Source organism: Narcine bancroftii, chromosome 6 (assembly GCF_036971445.1).
Source record: "Narcine bancroftii isolate sNarBan1 chromosome 6, sNarBan1.hap1, whole genome shotgun sequence".
Classification (NCBI taxonomy): domain Eukaryota; kingdom Metazoa; phylum Chordata; class Chondrichthyes; order Torpediniformes; family Narcinidae; genus Narcine; species Narcine bancroftii.
The window spans coordinates 253,722,236-253,743,494 of NC_091474.1; the positions used below are offsets into that span (position 1 = coordinate 253,722,236).

The 21,259-nt window shown below is 46.7% G+C and overlaps 1 protein-coding gene across 2 annotated transcripts in view; it reads left to right on the forward strand.

Annotated features, from left to right (window-relative positions):
• Positions 1-21,259, forward strand: part of LOC138737261 (phosphofurin acidic cluster sorting protein 2) — a 284,998-nt gene that overhangs the window by 217,387 nt on the left and 46,352 nt on the right. The gene's annotated exons all lie outside the window — the stretch shown is intronic.

A 21,259-nucleotide genomic window follows, 5' to 3' on the forward strand; every position in this document is an offset into this window, starting at 1 on the left:
CGGGAGGGTGATGGTTGAGAGTGACGGGGATGTGATGTTGGGGGAGTGACAGTGGCAGGAGAGTGATGGTTGAGGCTCAGGTGGTGACGGGGTTTGGTGTTGGGGGAGTGACAGTGGTGGGAGGGTGATGGTTGAGGCTCAGTGGGTGACGGGGGTTTGGTGTTGGGGGTGACGGAGTGTGATGTTGGGGGAGTGACAGTGGGGGGAGGATGATGGTTGAGGCTCAGGGGGTGACGGGGGTTTGGTGTTGGGGGTGACGGGATGTGATGTTGGGGGAGTGACAGTGGCGGGAGGGTGATGGTTGAGGCTCTTAGGGGGTGACGGGGGTTTGGTGTTGGGGGTGACGGGGTGTGATGTTGGGGGAGTGACAGTGGCGGGAGGGTGACGGGGATGTGGTGTTGGGGGAGTGACAGTGGCGGGAGGGCGATGGTTGAGGCTCTTAGGGGGTGACGGGGTGTGATGTTGGGGGAGTGACAGTGGGGGGAGGGTGACGGGGATGTGGTGTTGGGGGAGTGACAGTGGCGGGAGGGCGATGGTTGAGGCTCTTAGGGGGTGACGGGGTGTGATGTTGGGGGAGTGACAGTGGGGGGAGGGTGACGGGGATGTGGTGTTGGGGGGAGTGACAGTGGCGGGAGGGTGACGGGGATGTGAAGTTGGGGGAGTGACAGTGGGGGGAGGGTGACGGGGATGTGGTGTTGGGGGAGTGACAGTGGGGGGAGGGTGCGGGGATGTGGTGTTGGGGGAGTGACAGTGGGGGGAGGGTGACGGGGATGTGGTGTTGGGGGGAGTGACAGTGGGGGGAGGGTGACGGGGATGTGGTGTTTGGGGATTGACAGTGGCGGGAGGGTGACGGGGATGTGAAGTTGGGGGAGTGACAGTGGGGGGAGGGTGACGGGGATGTGGTGTTGGGGGGAGTGACAGTGGGGGGAGGGTGACGGGGATGTGGTGTTGGGGGGAGTGACAGTGGGGGGAGGGTGACGGGGATGTGGTGTTGGGGGAGTGACAGTGGGGGGAGGGTGACGGGGATGTGGTGATGGGGGGAGTGACAGTGGGGGGAGGGTGACGGGGTGAGTGATGGGGAGGGGAGTGGAGTGATTGGAAGAGGAGCTGGTTCCCACAGTGCTGCGTCACTTTTCCACAGGTGAATGCTGGCCTTGTTTTGGCCATGAACTTGCTCAGTGTAAGACACCAACTTCTGGAGACCCTCAGTAGATCACACAGCATTGAAAGGAGCTCAGGGAAACCAACGTTTGGTGGCTGTGCTTCCCGTTTGGAATGCCTGAGGCGTGACTGCCTTTTTTACTTCCAATGGCACCGTGTGACCTGTGGAGGTTCTGCAGTAATGTTGTGTGCTGCACTCAACCCCAGCGTCCAAAGACTCGTGTTTCACACTCATGTCCAACCGAGTCAGCATCCCTTCAGTCTTCAGCACTCTGGGTTCTATGACTGAACTCCAGACGGCACCCTCTGGTTACCTGGTCCTGACTCTGAGCCAGTCCGCTTCTGCAGTCAGACACTATCCCAGTATGGGCTTGGTCAGTGCTGAATGCACCCCATGCACTGAGGGATTTCCGCTCTGTGTCACTCTGACCCTGGCCCTCTGCTCCCTCGTACGCTGGCCCCACCAGGCCTCCTCACACACAGGGAGTGACGGGGACAGAGCTGCCTCCTGATACGCATTCAGTCTTCTTATCATCTGTAATCTCAGGGAAGCTCACTCTTTGTTTTTAATTTTTTGTGCATCAAGGAAAAGGAGCCTGTATTTTGATTTTTATATCAGGTATCTACTGTGTATTCTGATGTCTGTCTTCTCCTTGTCAAACATTCTCTCTTCTTTTCTCATGTGTCTTTTTCACTGTAATAACTGGGTTTAAAACACATGACCCTTTACCTTTCTGCTGTACAATATTCTGCTGAGTTTCACTGAGTGTGCGCACGTGTGAGTGTGTGCATTCATGTGGGGGTGAGTGTAGTATGTGCGCATGAGTCGAGCATGAATGCCCATGTGTGCTTACAGTGAGTGTGTGCATGTGTGTCGTGTACGTGTGTGCAAGAGTGTATGTGTGCATGTACATGCATGAGCGAGGGAAGGAGGCAGAGTCTGTGTCTGGTGTGCCATGTTTTGGTCAATGTGTCTGCACGTGATGGTGGTTTGGGACGGTGCAAGGGTGCATCAGATGGCTCCCTTTTCAGCAGTTGTGTCCCCCCCCCCCCCCCCCATATGTTCTCCGAGGATGTGGTCTTTGGGAGTCCTGGGATTTTGACAGCCTGTGCTGTAAGCCCAGACCAGGAACAAGGCTGTGTGCTGGCCAAAGTGAAAATCAGGTGTTAGGAATCTGGATTCTAAACAGAAAACATTCAGCAGGTCTGGCAGCATCTGTGGAGTTACTGTTTCAAGTTGGAGACCGTCAGATTTTCGGAGTGCCCTTTTCTGTCCTCTATCCCAACCTGTGAGAACATTTTTCTGTGAGCTCCTTCCAGCACTGAGGAATCTGTGGAGATTATAGCTGTCAAGGTTTTGAGTTGGCCACACTCTTGACATTCCCCAGCGACAGCCTGGCTCAAGGGCTTTCCTGTTTGGTCTCAGTCCCTTACAGCCTGTTGAGGGAGCTCCCAAAGCTCCTGGGATTGCTCTTCATCTACCAGACTTGCTGTCTTCCAGTAGAGCAGTGGGAGCCCCTTGACAGGGGCTCGTCACAATGAAGAGAAGGTGGACTAGGCAGCGTCTAGGCCAGGTGTAGTCCCGGATCAATCCCTGAAACAACATCACGTTAACAACACCCCGACTGAATTCACCTTATATCAGCGCCTGGAAATGGACAGCCTGACATATCTCCAATCACCACACCCCCCACCCTCTCAAAACAACCTCACTGCAGTGATCCTCTCAGATCAAGCTCTGGAATCGATCTGAAGTAAATCACAAAAATCTGTAGACACCGTGGTTGCTGTCAATATGGAATCAATCTGTTCTCTGCCCAGAGCACAGGGGGATTCTAGGAGGGGTTGATGTCAGGAAGGTGCAACAGTACTGCCCTTCCTGAGAAGAGTGAAGTGGGCAAGGCTACCAGTCACCATCATGTCAACCTTCCACAGGAACCCCAATCGTCCTGGACGATTGCATCATAGTGTGGGGACGGTAGCTGCAGGGAAATGGATCGGGGTCAATCCACAGGGACATAAGAATGGATGAGAGGATCAGTGGAGTCTCTCTCTCCCCGCCCCCCCCCCCTCCCGCCCAACCATCAACGTGATCTACCAGGATTGTTGTCTGAAGAGGGTGGGCAAAATCATTGAGGACCCCTTCACCCTGCACACAGCATCTTCCAGCTGCTCCCATCGGGGAAGAGATCCAGGAGGATCAGAGCCAGTGCCACCGGCTGAGGAACAGCTTCTTCCCATGGGCAGGGAGAATGGTGAATGACCAAAGGAACCTCTCACACTGACCCTCATATTCATGCGTGGACCGGAGATGATGCTTCGCCGAGTTGTACTTGTACAATCAGATGACAATAAACTTGACTTATCAGAAAGGACATGGGTTTGAATTGATCTGTTCTCTGCCCGAATTGATGGGGGCCCTTGATCAGGTTCCTCAGGAGTTTAGTTAGGAAGGTTTAATCATTAGGTGAAGTAGTAAAATGGATTCAACAAGGGTTGAACGGGAGATGCCAGAGTGGTGGGAGAAAACGGTTTGTCAGATTGGAAGCCGCGGACTAGTGAATTGCCTCAGGGTTCAGTACTGGGTCCATTACTGTTTGTCATATACATTAATGATTGGATGATGAGGTGGGAAATTAGATTAGTAAAATATGCGGATGATACTAGGATAGGCGGAGCTGTGGATAGTAAAGAAGGTTTAAAAACTTGTGGAGGGATTTAGGCCAGTGAGGAGAGAGGGATTTAGGCCAGTGAGGAGAGAGGGATTTAGGCCAGTGAGGAGAGTGGGATTTAGGCCAGTGAGGAGAGTGGGATTTAGGCCAGTGAGGAGAGAGGGATTTAGGCCAGTGAGGAGAGAGGGATTTAGGCCAGTGAGGAGAGTGGGATTTAGGCCAGTGAGGAGAGTGGGATTTAGGCCAGTGAGGAGAGTGGGATTTAGGCCAGTGAGGAGAGTGGGTTTTAGGCCAGTGAGGAGAGAGGGATTTAGGCCAGTGAGGAGAGTGGGATTTAGGCCAGTGAGGAGAGTGGGATTTAGGCCAGTGAGAAGAGTGGGATTTAGGCCAGTGAGGAGAGAGGGATTTAGGCCAGTGAGGAGAGTGGGATTTAGGCCAGTGAGGAGAGTGGGATTTAGGCCAGTGAGGAGAGAGGGATTTAGGCCAGTGAGGAGAGTGGGATTTAGGCCAGTGAGGAGAGTGGGATTTAGGCCAGTGAGGAGAGAGGGATTTAGGCCAGTGAGGAGAGTGGGATTTAGGCCAGTGAGGAGAGTGGGATTTAGGCCAGTGAGGAGAGAGGGATTTAGGCCAGTGAGGAGAGTGGGATTTAGGCCAGTGAGGAGAGTGGGATTTAGGCCAGTGAGGAGAGCGGGATTTAGGCCAGTGAGGAGAGTGGGATTTAGGCCAGTGAGGAGAGTGGGATTTAGGCCAGTGAGGAGAGTGGGATTTAGGCCAGTGAGGAGAGAGGGATTTAGGCCAGTGAGGAGAGAGGGATTTAGGCCAGTGAGGAGAGTGGGATTTAGGCCAGTGAGGAGAGTGGGATTTAGGCCAGTGAGGAGAGTGGGATTTAGGCCAGTGAGGAGAGTGGGATTTAGGCCAGTGAGGAGAGTGGGATTTAGGCCAGTGAGGAGGGAGGGATTTAGGCCAGTGAGGTGAGTGGGATTTAGGCCAGTGAGGAGAGTGGGATTTAGGCCAGTGAGGAGAGAGGGATTTAGGCCAGTGAGGAGAGTGGGATTTAGGCCAGTGAGGAGAGTGGGTTTTAGGCCAGTGATGAGAGAGGGATTTAGGCCAGTGAGGAGAGAGGGATTTAGGCCAGTGAGGAGAGTAGGATTTAGGCCAGTGAGGAGAGTGGGATTTAGGCCAGTGAGGAGAGTGGGATTTAGGCCAGTGAGGAGAGTGGGTTTTAGGCCAGTGAGGAGAGAGGGATTTAGGCCAGTGAGGAGAGTGGGATTTAGGCCAGTGAGGAGAGTGGGATTTAGGCCAGTGAGGAGAGAGGGATTTAGGCCAGTGAGGAGAGTGGGATTTAGGCCAGTGAGGAGAGTGGGATTTAGGCCAGTGAGGAGAGTGGGATTTAGGCCAGTGAGGAGAGTGGGATTTAGGCCAGTGAGGAGAGTGGGATTTAGGCCAGTGAGGAGAGAGGGATTTAGGCCAGTGAGGAGAGTGGGATTTAGGCCTGTGAGGAGAGTGGGATTTAGGCCAGTGAGGAGAGTGGGATTTAGGCCAGTGAGGAGAGAGGGATTTAGGCCAGTGAGGAGAGTAGGATTTAGGCCAGTGAGGAGAGTGGGATTTAGGCCAGTGAGGAGAGTGGGATTTAGGCCAGTGAGGAGAGTGGGATTTAGGCCAGTGAGGAGAGTGGGATTTAGGCCAGTGAGGAGAGTGGGATTTAGGCCAGTGAGGAGAGTGGGATTTAGGCCAGTGAGGAGAGTGGGATTTAGGCCAGTGAGGAGAGAGGGATTTAGGCCAGTGAGGAGAGTGGGATTTAGGCCAGTGAGGAGAGTGGGATTTAGGCCAGTGAGGAGAGTGGGATTTAGGCCAGTGAGGAGAGAGGGATTTAGGCCAGTGAGGAGAGTGGGATTTAGGCCAGTGAGGAGAGAGGGATTTAGGCCAGTGAGGAGAGTGGGATTTAGGCCAGTGAGGAGAGTGGGATTTAGGCCAGTGAGAAGAGTGGGATTTAGGCCAGTGAGGAGAGAGGGATTTAGGCCAGTGAGGAGAGTGGGATTTAGGCCAGTGAGGAGAGTGGGATTTAGGCCAGTGAGGAGAGTGGGATTTAGGCCAGTGAGGAGAGTGGGATTTAGGCCAGTGAGGAGAGTGGGATTTAGGCCAGTGAGGAGAGTGGCATTTAGGCCAGTGAGGAGAGTGGGATTTAGGCCAGTGAGGAGAGTGGGATTTAGGCCAGTGAGGAGAGTGGGATTTAGGCCAGTGAGGAGAGTGGGATTTAGGCCAGTGAGGAGAGTGGGATTTAGGCCAGTGAGGAGAGAGGGATTTAGGCCAGTGAGGAGAGTGGGATTTAGGCCAGTGAGGAGAGTGGGATTTAGGCCAGTGAGGAGAGTGGGATTTAGGCCAGTGAGGAGAGTGGGATTTAGGCCAGTGAGGAGAGTGGGATTTAGGCCAGTGAGGAGAGTGGGATTTAGGCCAGTGAGGAGAGAGGGATTTAGGCCAGTGAGGAGAGAGGGATTTAGGCCAGTGAGGAGAGTGGGATTTAGGCCAGTGAGGAGAGTGGGATTTAGGCCAGTGAGGAGAGTGGGATTTAGGCCAGTGAGGAGAGTGGGATTTAGGCAAGTGAGGAGAGTGGGATTTAGGCCAGTGAGGAGAGCGGGATTTAGGCCAGTGAGGAGAGCGGGATTTAGGCCAGTGAGGAGAGTGGGATTTAGGCCAGTGAGGAGAGTGGGATTTAGGCCAGTGAGGAGAGAGGGATTTAGGCCAGTGAGGAGAGTGGGATTTAGGCCAGTGAGGAGAGTGGGATTTAGGCCAGTGAGGAGAGCGGGATTTAGGCCAGTGAGGAGAGTGGGATTTAGGCCAGTGAGGAGAGTGGGATTTAGGCCAGTGAGGAGAGTGGGATTTAGGCCAGTGAGGAGAGAGGGATTTAGGCCAGTGAGGAGAGAGGGATTTAGGCCAGTGAGGAGAGTGGGATTTAGGCCAGTGAGGAGAGTGGGATTTAGGCCAGTGAGGAGAGTGGGATTTAGGCCAGTGAGGAGAGTGGGATTTAGGCCAGTGAGGAGAGTGGGATTTAGGCCAGTGAGGAGAGTGGGATTTAGGCCAGTGAGGAGAGAGGGATTTAGGCCAGTGAGGAGAGTGGGATTTAGGCCAGTGAGGAGAGTGGGTTTTAGGCCAGTGAGGAGAGAGGGATTTAGGCCAGTGAGGAGAGAGGGATTTAGGCCAGTGAGGAGAGTAGGATTTAGGCCAGTGAGGAGAGTGGGATTTAGGCCAGTGAGGAGAGTGGGATTTAGGCCAGTGAGGAGAGTGGGTTTTAGGCCAGTGAGGAGAGAGGGATTTAGGCCAGTGAGGAGAGTGGGATTTAGGCCAGTGAGGAGAGTGGGATTTAGGCCAGTGAGAAGAGTGGGATTTAGGCCAGTGAGGAGAGAGAGATTTAGGCCAGTGAGGAGAGTGGGATTTAGGCCAGTGAGGAGAGTGGGATTTAGGCCAGTGAGGAGAGAGGGATTTAGGCCAGTGAGGAGAGTGGGATTTAGGCCAGTGAGGAGAGTGGGATTTAGGCCAGTGAGGAGAGTGGGATTTAGGCCAGTGAGGAGAGTGGGATTTAGGCCAGTGAGGAGAGTGGGATTTAGGCCAGTGAGGAGAGTGGGATTTAGGCCAGTGAGGAGAGAGGGATTTAGGCCAGTGAGGAGTGTGGGATTTAGGCCAGTGAGGAGAGTGGGATTTAGGCCAGTGAGGAGAGTGGGATTTAGGCCAGTGAGGAGAGAGGGATTTAGGCCAGTGAGGAGAGTAGGATTTAGGCCAGTGAGGAGAGTGGGATTTAGGCCAGTGAGGAGAGTGGGATTTAGGCCAGTGAGGAGAGTGGGATTTAGGCCAGTGAGGAGAGTGGGATTTAGGCCAGTGAGGAGAGTGGGATTTAGGCCAGTGAGGAGAGTGGGATTTAGGCCAGTGAGGAGAGTGGGATTTAGGCCAGTGAGGAGAGTGGGATTTAGGCCAGTGAGGAGAGAGGGATTTAGGCCAGTGAGGAGAGTGGGATTTAGGCCAGTGAGGAGAGTGGGATTTAGGCCAGTGAGGAGAGTGGGATTTCGGCCAGTGAGGAGAGTGGGATTTCGGCCAGTGAGAAGAGTGGGCTGAGAGATGGCCGATGGAGTTTAATGCAGATCACTGTGAGGTGTTTCATGTTGGTCAGGCTCATCAAAACAGGACGTACATGGGGAATGGACGGGCAGTGGAACAGAGGGATCTAGGAATAAAGGTACATCGTTCCCTGAAGGTGGAGTCGCATGTGGATAGGGTGGTGAGGAAAGGCTATGGTACATTGGCCTTTATAAATCAGAGTCTCGGAGCTGAAATGTGATGTTAATATTGTACGGGGCATTGGTGAGGCCAAACTTGGAGAATTGTGTACAGTTTTGGTCACCAAAGTATAGAAACAATATCACCAATTTGGGGAGAGGGCAGAGAAGATTGACTAGGATGTTGCCAGGGTTACAGGGTGTAAGTTATAGGGAAAGGTTAAATAAATTCGGTCTTTATTCTTTGGAGTGTAGAAGGTTGAGAGAGGATTTGACTGAGGTATTTAAAATTATTCAGGGTATCGATAGAGTGGACGTGGAGAGGCTTCTTCCTTTAAGAAAGGGGAAGATACAAACGAGAGGACATGAGTTGAGAGTTGGGGGCAAAGGTTTCGAGGAAACATGAAGGGGAAACTTCTTTACTCAGAGAGTGGAGGGCGTGTGGAATGAGCTTCCGGACAAAGCCTTAACATCACATCCCTGCTCTTATACTCGATATCTCTGGAAGTGAAGGCCAGCATCATGTTTGCCTCCTTCACCACCGACTCCCCCTGCAAGTTTCCCTTCAGGTTTCTGCACGAGGACCCTCAGGCCCCTTTACATCTGGGGATTTTCACTTTTCTCCCCATTTAGAAATAATCTGCCCATTTAATTTTTCGACCCAGGAGCGTGAGCGGGAACTTTCCCACATTTTTCATTTGCCACTTCTCTGCCCGTTCTCATCTGTCCCTGTCCTTCTGCAGCCTCCCTGTTTCCTCTACGCAATCTGCTCCTCCACCCACCTTCGTATCATCTGCAAACTTGGGCCACAAACGCATTCATTCTGTCATCTAAACCATTAATATTCAACATATAAAGTGGCCCCAACCCCGACCCCTGTTGACACCAGCGACAACCGGCAGCCGACCAGAATAGGATCCCTGATTTCCGACACTCTGTTTCCTGCTAATCAGCCAATGCTCTCCCCACACTAGTACGTTTCCTGTTAGACCATAGGCTCTGGTAGAGCATAACAGACCTGTACATGGCCTTCGACCCATAATGTTATGACAACCTATAATTATCTGCCAAAAAAAATTAAACCTTCCCTTCCTCATAAGTACTTTCCTTCCAGCCATGTCCCTGTCTAAGAGTCTCTTAAATGCCCCCAATGTTCCAGCCTCCTCCACCACCCCTGGAGGCATTCCAGGCCCCCACAACACTCTGCGTAAAAAAAAAAACTTCCCACTGATGCCTCCCATAGAACACGACAGCATAGAAAACAGGCCATTGGGCCCTTCTAGTCTGGGCCGACCATTATTCCGCTAGACCCATCGTACTGCTCCCATTCCATAACCCTCCAAACCTCTCCCATCCCTGTATCTATCCAATTTATTCTTAAAACTTAAGAGTGAGCCTGCATTTACCACGTCAGCTGGTAGCTCATTCCACACTCCCACCACTCTCTGAGTGAAGTTCCCCCAAAACCTTTCCCCTTTCACCTTAAAACCATGTCCTCTCCTATTTATTGCTCCTAATCTTAATGCAGAGAGTCTACTCTCATTTACTCTGTCTGTCCCCTCGTCATTTTAAATTCCTCGATCTAATCTCCCTTCATTTTTCTACGCTCCCCTCATTCTTCTACACTCCAGGGAATAAAGTCCTAACTTGTTTAATATTTCCCTGTAACTCAGTTCCTGAAGACCCAACAACATCCTAGTAAATCTTACTGAGATCTTTCCTGTAGTTGGTGACCAAAACTGCACACAATACTTCAAATTTGGCCTCACCAATGTCTTATACAACTTCACGATAACATCCCAGCTCCTGTAAGCAAAACTTTGATTTATGAAGGCCAGTATGCCAAAAGCTCTCTTCACAACCCTGTCCACCTGTGATGCCACTTTCAGGGAATTCTGTATCTGTATTCCCAGATCCCTCTGTTTTACCCACTCCTCAGTGCCCGACCATTTACCGTGTACGTCCTTTCTTGCTTTGTCCTTTGAAAATTCAACACCTCACACTTGTCTGCATTAAATTCCATCTGGCATTTTTCCGCCCATTTTTCCAGTTGGTCCAGATCCCACTGCAAGCTTTGAAAACCTTCCTCACTGTCCACAACGCCTCCAATCTTAGTGTCATCTGCAAACTTGCTGATCCAATTTACCACATTATCATCCAGATCATTTATACAGATGACAAACAACAATGGCATCTTGCACCGACCCCTGGGGCACCACTAGTCACAGGCCTCCAGTCTGAGAAGCAACTATCCACCATTACTCAGTCTTCCCCCCCCCCCCCCCTTCAGCCAATTTTGAATCCAATTTACAACCTCTCCATGAATACCCAGTGACTGAACCATCTGAACTAACCTCCCATGAGTGACCTTGTCAAAGGCCTCACTAAAGTCCATGAGACAACATCCACAGCCTTTCCTTCCTCATCTTCTTGGTAACCTCCTCGAAAAACTCTACAAGATTTGTTAAACACAACCTACTGCGCACAAAGCCATGATGACTGTCCTTAATCAGCCCTTGGCTGTCCAAATACCAATGCATCCCATCTCTCAGAACACCCTCCAATTATTAACCTACTACTGATGTCAGGCTCACCAGCCTGTAAATTCCTGGTTTATTTTTGGAGCCTTTTTTAAACAATGGAACAACGTGAGCTTCCCTCCAATCCTTCAGCACCTCCCCCGTGGAGAAGGACGTTTTAAATATTTCTGTCAGGGCCCCTGTAATTTTGACACTTCTCTCTCAAGGCCCGAGGGAATATCATGTCAGACCCAGGGGATTTATCTACCTTTATTTGCTGTGAGGCAGCAAGCACCTCCCCCTCTTTAATCCGATATGTTCCCTCCCACTGCTGCTTGTTTCCCTTCCTTCCTTATACATGCTGCCAGTTTCCTGAGTAAATACTGATGGAGAAACACTGTTTAAGATCTCCCCCACCTCGTGACGCTCCACACGTAGACGACACATAGATGAGCTTGCTTCCAGTGAGGTAAGGCCCAGTGACATCCTTTAATTAAATTGGGAGTAGGTAATCGAGTCAGCAGTGAGGGCAGTGGATGCTCTGACTGCGGGATATGGGAAATCTGGGATAGCACAATTGTCCCTGATGACGACACCTGCAAAAGGTGCATCCAGCTGCAGCTCCTGACAAACTGAGTTAAGGAATTTGGAGCTGAATGAATTTTAGATCATTTGGGAAGCAGAGGGGGTTATAGAGAGAAGTGTCAGGGAGAAAGGCACCCCCAAAAGTCAGGAGGCAGGTAACTGGGTGACTGTCAGGAGAGGCAAGGGGAATGGACAGAGAGTAGAGCACCCCTGTGGCCATTCCCATCAATAATAGGTACTCTGTTTTGGATCGTGTTGGAGGGGATGACCTACCAGGGACCTGTTATAGTTGTCATGTCTCTGGGACCGAAACTGGACCCTCAGCTCAGAAAGGAAGGAGAGAGGAGAGGAGAGCAATCGTGATAGGGGATTCGATAGGGGGACAGATAGGAGGTTCTGTGAGAGAGATTTTTAAATATTTTTATTGAGTTTAACATATAAATCCTCCATATAAAGTCCTCCAATAAAACAGATAACAGGTCACATCATATACATATCACAAATTTTTATAAATATAATTCAAAATAAACCTACTTAACATTAATTCTTTAAAATAATACTGGATAGAAACCAATGTGTTACATTGTACCAAGACTTGGTCAAGATGCAGAGTAATTTCTGTCTAACTTGATGATAGGATCTAAGGCAACCATAATTACACCCGTATATTTTTTTTTCTTCTTCTTTTTCTTTGGCTTGGCTTCGCGGACGAAGATTTATGGAGGGGGTAAAAAGTCCACGTCAGCTGCAGGCTCGTTTGTGGCTGACCAGTCCGATGCGGGACAGGCAGACACGATTGCAGCGGTTGCAAGGGAAAATTGGTTGGTTGGGGTTGGGTGTTGGGTTTTTCCTCCTTTGCCTTTTGTCAGTGAGGTGGGCTCTGTGGTCTTCTTCAAACCAGTAATCAAAATTACCTGTAGAGAAAGATGCAAAGATATGGATCGAATAGTGACCTTCAGACACTAGACAGAGATTCGCTGGAGCATCGAAATTTCTTCAATCTTCCCATCATGATGGGCCCCACATCTTTTCAACTTGAAACTTCCTATCTTTAATAATGTATCTAATCTGTCCAAGTTGAAGTAGGACATGAGATCATGTAACCACTATGCATGAGTAGGAAAAGAGTCACCTTTCCATTTCAATAAAACTGCTCATCTGGATATCAACATGAGAAAAGCTAAGACTTTCTCCTGGGGTACGAACAAAAGTATATCCGGTTCACGAGAATAAACAAACAAGGCAATTAAAGGGCATGGTTCTGTTTTGATTTTAAAAATCGTTGATAAAGTTTGGAAAATGTTTTCCCAAAATCTTTCTAAATTGGGACACTCCTAAAACATATGAAGCTTCAAAAATGTTTCACTTCTCACATAACATCTGCATAAAAACCAGATAATTTGAGTTTGGACATGTGTATTCTATGTACCATCTTTTAGTCTGATCTGAAATCCAATAAATTGTTATAAATAGATGATATTAATCCACCGTGAACAAACTGTCAGTTAGAATTTTAGATTCAATGAAAATTGGAAAGCTTGTACTGAACCAAATGTCTAACTTGAAAATAACTTTAAAAAATGTCTATTAGAAAGACTGAATTTAGCTGAAATTGTTCAAAAAGGCAACGATGTCTCGAACAAAAAGATCTTTATAACTTTTGAACCCTAATCTATACCAATCCTCAAAACCTGTGTCTAACTTTGACGTCTGAAAAAGATGGTCATTCTATAATGGGACAAGCAAGAGAAAACCTATTATAACCAAAACATTTTCTAAATTGAGCCCATTTTCTCAACCGGTTTCTCATTATCAGATTATGTATCAATTTAGAAAAGGAAAATGATAAAACGGAGCCTAAAATTGTCAACATAGATGATTTTTTTTAGAAAAAGTCAGTTCCATTTCTACCCAAGAAGGCAATTCACTAATTTATCAAAATGTAGTAATAAAAGTAGATTCCGAATATAATAATAAAATTGGAAATTTGGAAGTTATAATCCCCCATTCCTTATAGTCTTTAGCAGATGTGGTTCATTTATTCGGGGTTGTTTCCCCTGCGATACGTATGAGGAAATAACTGAGTCTAATGAATAAAAGAAGGATTTAGGAATGAAGATTGGTCAGGCTTGAAAAAAGTACAGAAATGTAGGTAAAATGTTCATGTTAATCGAATTGTTCCGTCCAATCATTGAAATAGATGATGGTGGCCATCCCGATAAAAGTACTTTAATCTGATTAAGAAATACCAAAAAAATTTCTTTCAATAAATTTTTATAACTTTTCGTAATTGTAATTCCTAAATATTGGAATTGGCTTTTCACTACTTTAAATGGAAAATTAGGAGGAGAGATTGAGAATCCCAGGTGGTCTGTTGCCTCTACGGTGCCAGGATCTGTGATATCTCGGATCGTGTTCTCGGTATTCTCCATTGGGAGGGTGAACAGCCAGATGTCATGATCCATGTGGGGACCAATAATGTGGGTAGGAAGGGTGAGGAGGTCTTGCAAGGAGGTGCAAAATTGGACAGGACCTCCAGGGTGGTGATCTCGGGCGTGTGACCAGGCCACGTTCTGGTGAGGTTAGAAATAGGAAGATAATGCCGCGAAACATGTGGCCTGGTCGCACGCCCAAGATGACCACCCTGGAGGTCCTGTCCTTCAACTTTGCACCTAACTCCCTAAACCCTCTTTGCAGGACCTCCTCACCCTTCCGACCCATGTCGTTGGTCCCCACATGGACCACAACATCTGGCTGCTCACCCTCCCAACGAGAATACCGAGAACTCAATCTGAGGTATCTCGAACCCTGGCACCGAGGAGGCAACTGGCCATCTGAGGTACTTGATCTCTCCCACAGAGCCTCTTATCTGACCCCCCGCTCTTATCAAATCCTCTATCACGACTGCACTCCTCTCCTTCCATTTTGAGCTGAGGGTCTAGTCCTTGTTCTAGAGACATGACCATGACAACATGTCCCTGGTAGGTTGTCCCCACCAACAGAATCCAAAACGATTTACCTATAGTTTTTATATTTTATTTTTGATTTTCAAGACTCCCACAAATCCAAACAAACAACTTAATCTCTCTCAACAATGTATGTAATGTTCAGAGTCCGTTTCACTCCCTCCCCACCACCCCCATACCCTAATACCACAACAAAAAGAAAATATAAATTAACAAAAAACAGTTAATCAGTAAAATCACAAAACCCTAAGGGAAGTTAAAAAGAACCTAAAGAAACCTGAAATAAAAAAAAGATAAGGAACAGAATCCAAGAGCCCTGGCATCAGCGCCAAGACCCACTTCACCGATCACAATCATTCCATGACTGGCCTGAATTGCTGCAGTTCCTTTATTCAGAAGGGGTAGAATTCAATCTGTACCAATGTGTTGCAGGTAACGCTCTCACACCCTAATAAATGTGTCATGTTTCCTCCTTAGACTGTACGCGATTTTTTCCAGGGGATACGACTAGACATTTCCATATCCCATCGTGCAATATTTAGTTTGGAGTCGGACCTTCCACGTGTCCGTTGTACATTTCTTGGCTACCGACAGGGTGACCTTCACAAACTGAACTTGGTATCTGGACAGTTTAAAAGCCACATCCATCATGTTCCCCAGAAAGTACAACTCTGAGTCCTGTTGAAAATCCACCTTTGTTATTCGTTTCAGAATGTCCCCCAGACCCTTCCAGAAGGATCTCACCTTTGAACACAGCCAAGTGGAGTGGACGAAGGTTCCAATCTCCACATGTCCAAGATTTCTGATTTAGATTTATGTAATTTTTGGGGTGAGAGGTACAGTGGATACACCAACCTCTACCTGGCATTAATGACTACTGTCATACTGTCCCGACACAAGTCTGACCAGTGCCGCTTGTGGAATTTTGTACCTATTTCTGACTCTCATTCCTTCCCTCGACCTGTGTAAGCCAGGCTTCCGGACCTCACTTTGGAATCGTAAAAATAAACACGGACATTCCCTCTTCAAATTAGAATCTTCATATCCCTACACACAGGCAGGGACATAGATGGCCCCAAATGATCCCTTAAGAAAGATCTTCAATGAAGATAGCAGAAGAAATCATACTCATTCGTCAGCTGTTCGAATGACATAAGCCGCCCCAGTTCATAACATCCTCGATATGCCCGATCCCCTTCCGGTACCAGGTGTACAAGATCTGATTATACAGAGTCATTCACTTATTCTGGAACAAGGACTTTTCAGGAGATACCCCACCCCTGGAGCCCGATATATTGATTTATGTTCTACCACATCTGTAATAACCCCACCTTTAGCCCGATACTTTGATTTATCTTCTACCACGTATGTAATAACCCCACCTTTAGCCCGATACTTTGATTTATCTTCTACCACGTCTGTAATAACCCCACCATTAGCCCGATACTTTCATTTATCTTCTACCACGTCTTTAAAACCCCACCTTTAGCCCGATACTTTGATTTATCTTCTACCGCGTCTGTAATAACCCCACAGTTAGCCCGATACTTAGATTTATCTTCTACCATGTCTGTAATAACCCTACCTTTAGCCCGATACTTTGATTTATCTTCTACCACGTCTTTAAAACCCCACCTTTAGCCCGATACTTTGATTTATCTTCTACCACATCTGAATAACCCCACATTTGCCGGATACTTTGATTTATCTTCTACCACGTCTAAAATAACCCCACCTTTAGCCCGATACGTTGATTTATCTTCTACCACGTCTGTAATAACCCCACCTTTAGCCCGATACGTTGATTTATCTTCTACCACGTCTGTAATAACCCCACCTTTAGCCCGATACTTTGATTTATCCTCTACCACGTCTGTAATAACCCCACAGTTAGCCCGATACTTTGATTTATCTTCTACCACGTCCGTAATAACCCCACCTTTAGCCCGATTCTTTGATTTATCTTCTACCTCGTCTGTAATCACACCACCTTTAGCCCGATACTCTGATTTATCTTGTACCACGTCTGTATTAACCCCACCTTTAGGCCGATAGTTTGATTTATCTTCTACCACGTCTGTAATAACCCCACATTGAGCCCGATACTTTGATTTATCTTCTACCACGTCTGTAATAACCCCACAATGAGCCCGATACTTTGATTTATCTTCTACCACGTCTGTAATAACCCCACATTTAGCCCGATACTTTGATTTATCTTCTACCACGTCTGTAATAACCCCACAATGAGCCCAATACTTTGATTTATCTTCTACCACGTCTGTAATAACCCCACCTTTAGCCCGATGCTTTGATTTATCTTCCACTATGTCTTTAATAACCCCACCTTTAGCCCGATAATTTGATTTATCTTCTACTACATCTGTATTAACCCCACCTTTCGTCCGATACTTTGATTGATCTTGTACCACGTCTGTAACAACCCCACCTTTATCCCTATACTTTCATTTATCTTCTACCACGTCTGTAATAACCCCACCTTTAGCCACATACTTTGATTTATCATCTACCATGTCTGTAATAACCCCACCTTTAGGCCGATACTTTGATTTATCTTCTACCACGTCTGTAATAATCCCAACTTTCGCCCGATACACTGATTTATCTTCTACCACGTCTGTAATAACCCTATCTTTAGCCCGATACTTTGATTTATCTTCTACCATGACTATAATAACCGCACCTTTAGCCCGATACTTAGATTTATCTTCCACCACGTCTGTAATAACCCCACCTTTAGCCCGATACTTTGATTTATATTCTACCACCTCTGTAATAACCCCACCTTTAGCCCGATACTTTGATTTATCTTCTACCGCGTCTGTAATAACCCCACATTGAGCCCGATACTTTGATTTATCTTCTACCACGTCTGTAATAACCCCACCTTTAGCCCGATACTTTGATTTATCTTCTACCACATCTGAATAACCCCACCTTTAGCCCGATACTTTGATTTATCTTCTACCACGTCTGTAATAACCCCACCTTTAGCCCGATACATTGATTTATCTTCTACCACGTCTGTAATAACCCCACCATTAGCCCGATACTTTGATTATCTTCTACCACGTCTTTAAAACCCCACCTTTAGCCCGATACTTTGATTTATCTTCTACCACGTCTCTAATAACCCCACAGTTAGCCCGATACTTAGATTTATCTTCTACCATGTCTGTAATGACCCTACCTTTAGCCCGATACTTTGATTTATCTTCTACCACATCTTCAATAACCCCACCTTCAGCCCGATACTTTGATCTATCTTCTACCACATCTGTAATAACCCCACCTTTAGCCCGATACTTTGATTTATCTTCTACCATTTCTGTAATAACCCCACCTTTAGCCCGATACTTTGAATTATCTTCCACCACGTCTTTAATACCCCACCTTTAGCCCGATACTTTGATTTATTTTCTACCACGTCTGTAATCACCCCACCTTTAGCCCGATACTTTGATTTATCTTCTACCATGTCTGTCATAATTCCACCTTTAGCCCGATACTTTGATTTATCTTCCACCATGTCTTTAATAACCCCACCTTAAGCCCGATACTTTGATTTATCTTCTATTACGTTTGTAATAACCCCACAGTTAGCCCGATACTTTGATTTATCTTCTATCACGTCTGTAATAACCCCACATTTAGCCCGATACTTTGATTTATCTTCTACCACGTATGTAATAACCCCACCTTTAGCCCGATACTTTGATTTATCTTCTACCATTTCTGTATTAACCCCACCATTAGCCCGATACTTTGATTTATCTTCTACCACGTCTTTAAAACCCCACCTTTAGCCCGATACTTTGATTTATCTTCTACCGCGTCTGTAATAACCCCACAGTTAGCCCGATACTTAGATTTATCTTCTACCATGTCTGTATAAACCCTACCTTTAGCCCGATACTTTGATTTATCTTCTACCACGTCTTTAAAACCCCACCTTTAGCCCGATACTTTGATTTATCTTCTACCACGTCTCTAATAACCCCACAGTTAGCCCGATACTTAGATTTATCTTCTACCATGTCTGTAATGACCCTACCTTTAGCCCGATACTTTGATTTATCTTCTACCACATCTTCAATAACCCCACCTTCAGCCCGATACTTTGATTTATCTTCTACCATGACTATAATAACCGCACCTTTAGCCCGATACTTAGATTTATCTTCCACCACGTCTGTAATAACCCCACCTTTAGCCCGATACTTTGATTTATCTTCTACCACGTCTGTAATAACCCCACCTTTAGCCCGATACTTTGATTTATCTTCTACCATGTCTGTATTAACCCCACCTTTAGGCCGATAGTTTGATTTATCTTCTACCACGTCTGTAATAACCCCACATTGAGCCCGATACTTTGATTGATCTTGTACCACGTCTGTAACAACCCCACCTTTATCCCTATACTTTCATTTATCTTCTACCACGTCTGTAATAACCCCACCTTTAGCCCCATACTTTGATTTATCATCTACCATGTCTGTAATAACCCCACCTTTAGGCCGATACTTTGATTTATCTTCTACCACGTCTGTAATAATCCCAACTTTCGCCCGATACACTGATTTATCTTCTACCACGTCTGTAATAACCCTATCTTTAGCCCGATACTTTGATTTATCTTCTACCATGACTATAATAACCGCACCTTTAGCCCGATACTTAGATTTATCTTCCACCACGTCTGTAATAACCCCACCTTTAGCCCGATACTTTGATTTATATTCTACCACCTCTGTAATAACCCCACATTTAGCCCGATACTTTGATTTATCTTCTACCGCGTCTGTAATAACCCCACATTGAGCCCGATACTTTGATTTATCTTCTACCACGTCTGTAATAACCCCACCTTTAGCCCGATACTTTGATTTATCTTCTACCACATCTGAATAACCCCACCTTTAGCCCGATACTTTGATTTATCTTCTACCACGTCTGTAAAAACCCCACCTTTAGCCCGATACATTGATTTATCTTCTACCACGTCTGTAATAACCCCACCATTAGCCCGATACTTTGATTATCTTCTACCACGTCTTTAAAACCCCACCTTTAGCCCGATACTTTGATTTATCTTCTACCACGTCTCTAATAACCCCACAGTTAGCCCGATACTTAGATTTATCTTCTACCATGTCTGTAATGACCCTACCTTTAGCCCGATGCTTTGATTTATCTTCCACTATGTCTTTAATAACCCCACCTTTAGCCCGATAATTTGATTTATCTTCTCTTTTCTTTGGCTTGGCTTCGCGGACGAAGATTTATGGAGGGGGTAAAAAGTCCACGTCAGCTGCAGGCTCGTTTGTGGCTGACCAGTCCGATGCGGGACAGGCAGACACGATTGCAGCGGTTGCAAGGGAAAATTGGTTGGTTGGGGTTGGGTGTTGGGTTTTTCCTCCTTTGCCTTTTGTCAGTGAGGTGGGCTCTGCGGTCTTCTTCAAAGGAGGCTGCTGCCCGCCAAACTGTGAGGCGCCAAGATGCACGGTTTGAGGCGTTATCAGCCCACTGGCGGTGGTCAATGTGGCAGGCACCAAGAGATTTCTTTAGGCAGTCCTTGTACCTTTTCTTTGGTGCACCTCTGTCACGGTGGCCAGTGGATTAACCCCACCTTTCGTCCGATACTTTGATTGATCTTCTACCACGTCTGTAATAACCCCACCTTTAGCCCCATACTTTGATTTATCATCTACCATGTCTGTAATAACCCCACCTTTAGGCCGATACTTTGATTTATCTTCTACCACGTCTGTAATAATCCCAACTTTCGCCCGATACACTGATTTATCTTCTACCACGTCTGTAATAACCCTATCTTTAGCCCGATACTTTGATTTATCTTCTACCGCGTCTGTAATAACCCCACATTGAGCCCGATACTTTGATTTATCTTCTACCACATCTGAATAACCCCACCTTTAGCCCGATACTTTGATTTATCTTCTACCACGTCTGTAATAACCCCACCTTTAGCCCGATACATTGATTTATCTTCTACCACGTCTGTAATAACCCCACCATTAGCCCGACACTTTGATTATCTTCTACCACGTCTTTAAAACCCCACCTTTAGGCCGATAGTTTGATTTATCTTCTACCACGTCTGTAATAACCCCACATTGAGCCCGATACTTTGATTTATCTTCTACCACGTCTGTAATAACCCCACCTTTAGCCCGATACTTTGATTTATCTTCTACCACGTCTTTAATAACCCCACCTTTAGCCCGATACTTTGATTTATCTTCTACCATGTCTGTAATGACCCTACCTTTAGCCCGATACTTTGATTATCTTCTACCACATCTTGAATAACCCCACCTTCAGCCCGATACTTTGATGTATCTTCTACCACATCTGTAATAACCCTCCTTTAGCCCGATACTTTGATTTATCTTCTACCATTTCTGTAATAACCCCACCTTAAGCCCGATACTTTGAATTATCTTCCACCACGTCTTTAATACCCCACCTTTAGCCCGATACTTTGATTTATCTACTACCACCTCTGTAATAACCCCACCTTTAGCCCGATACTTTGATTTATCTTCTACCACGTCCGTAATAACCCCACCTTTAGCCCGATACTTTGATTTATCTTCTACCACGTCTGTAATAACCCCACCTTTAGCCCGATACTTTGATTTATCTTCTACCACATCTGAATAACCCCACCTTTAGCCCGATACTTTGATTTATCTTCTACCACGTCTGTAATAACCCCACCTTTAGCCCGATACATTGATTTATCTTCTACCACGTCTGTAATAACCCCACCATTAGCCCGATACTTTGATTATCTTCTACCACGTCTTTAAAACCCCACCTTTAGCCCGATACTTTGATTTATCTTCTACCACGTCTCTAATAACCCCACAGTTAGCCCGATACTTAGATTTATCTTCTACCATGTCTGTAATGACCCTACCTTTAGCCCGATACTTTGATTTATCTTCTACCACATCTTCAATAACCCCACCTTCAGCCCGATACTTTGATCTATCTTCTACCACATCTGTAATAACCCCACCTTTAGCCCGATACTTTGA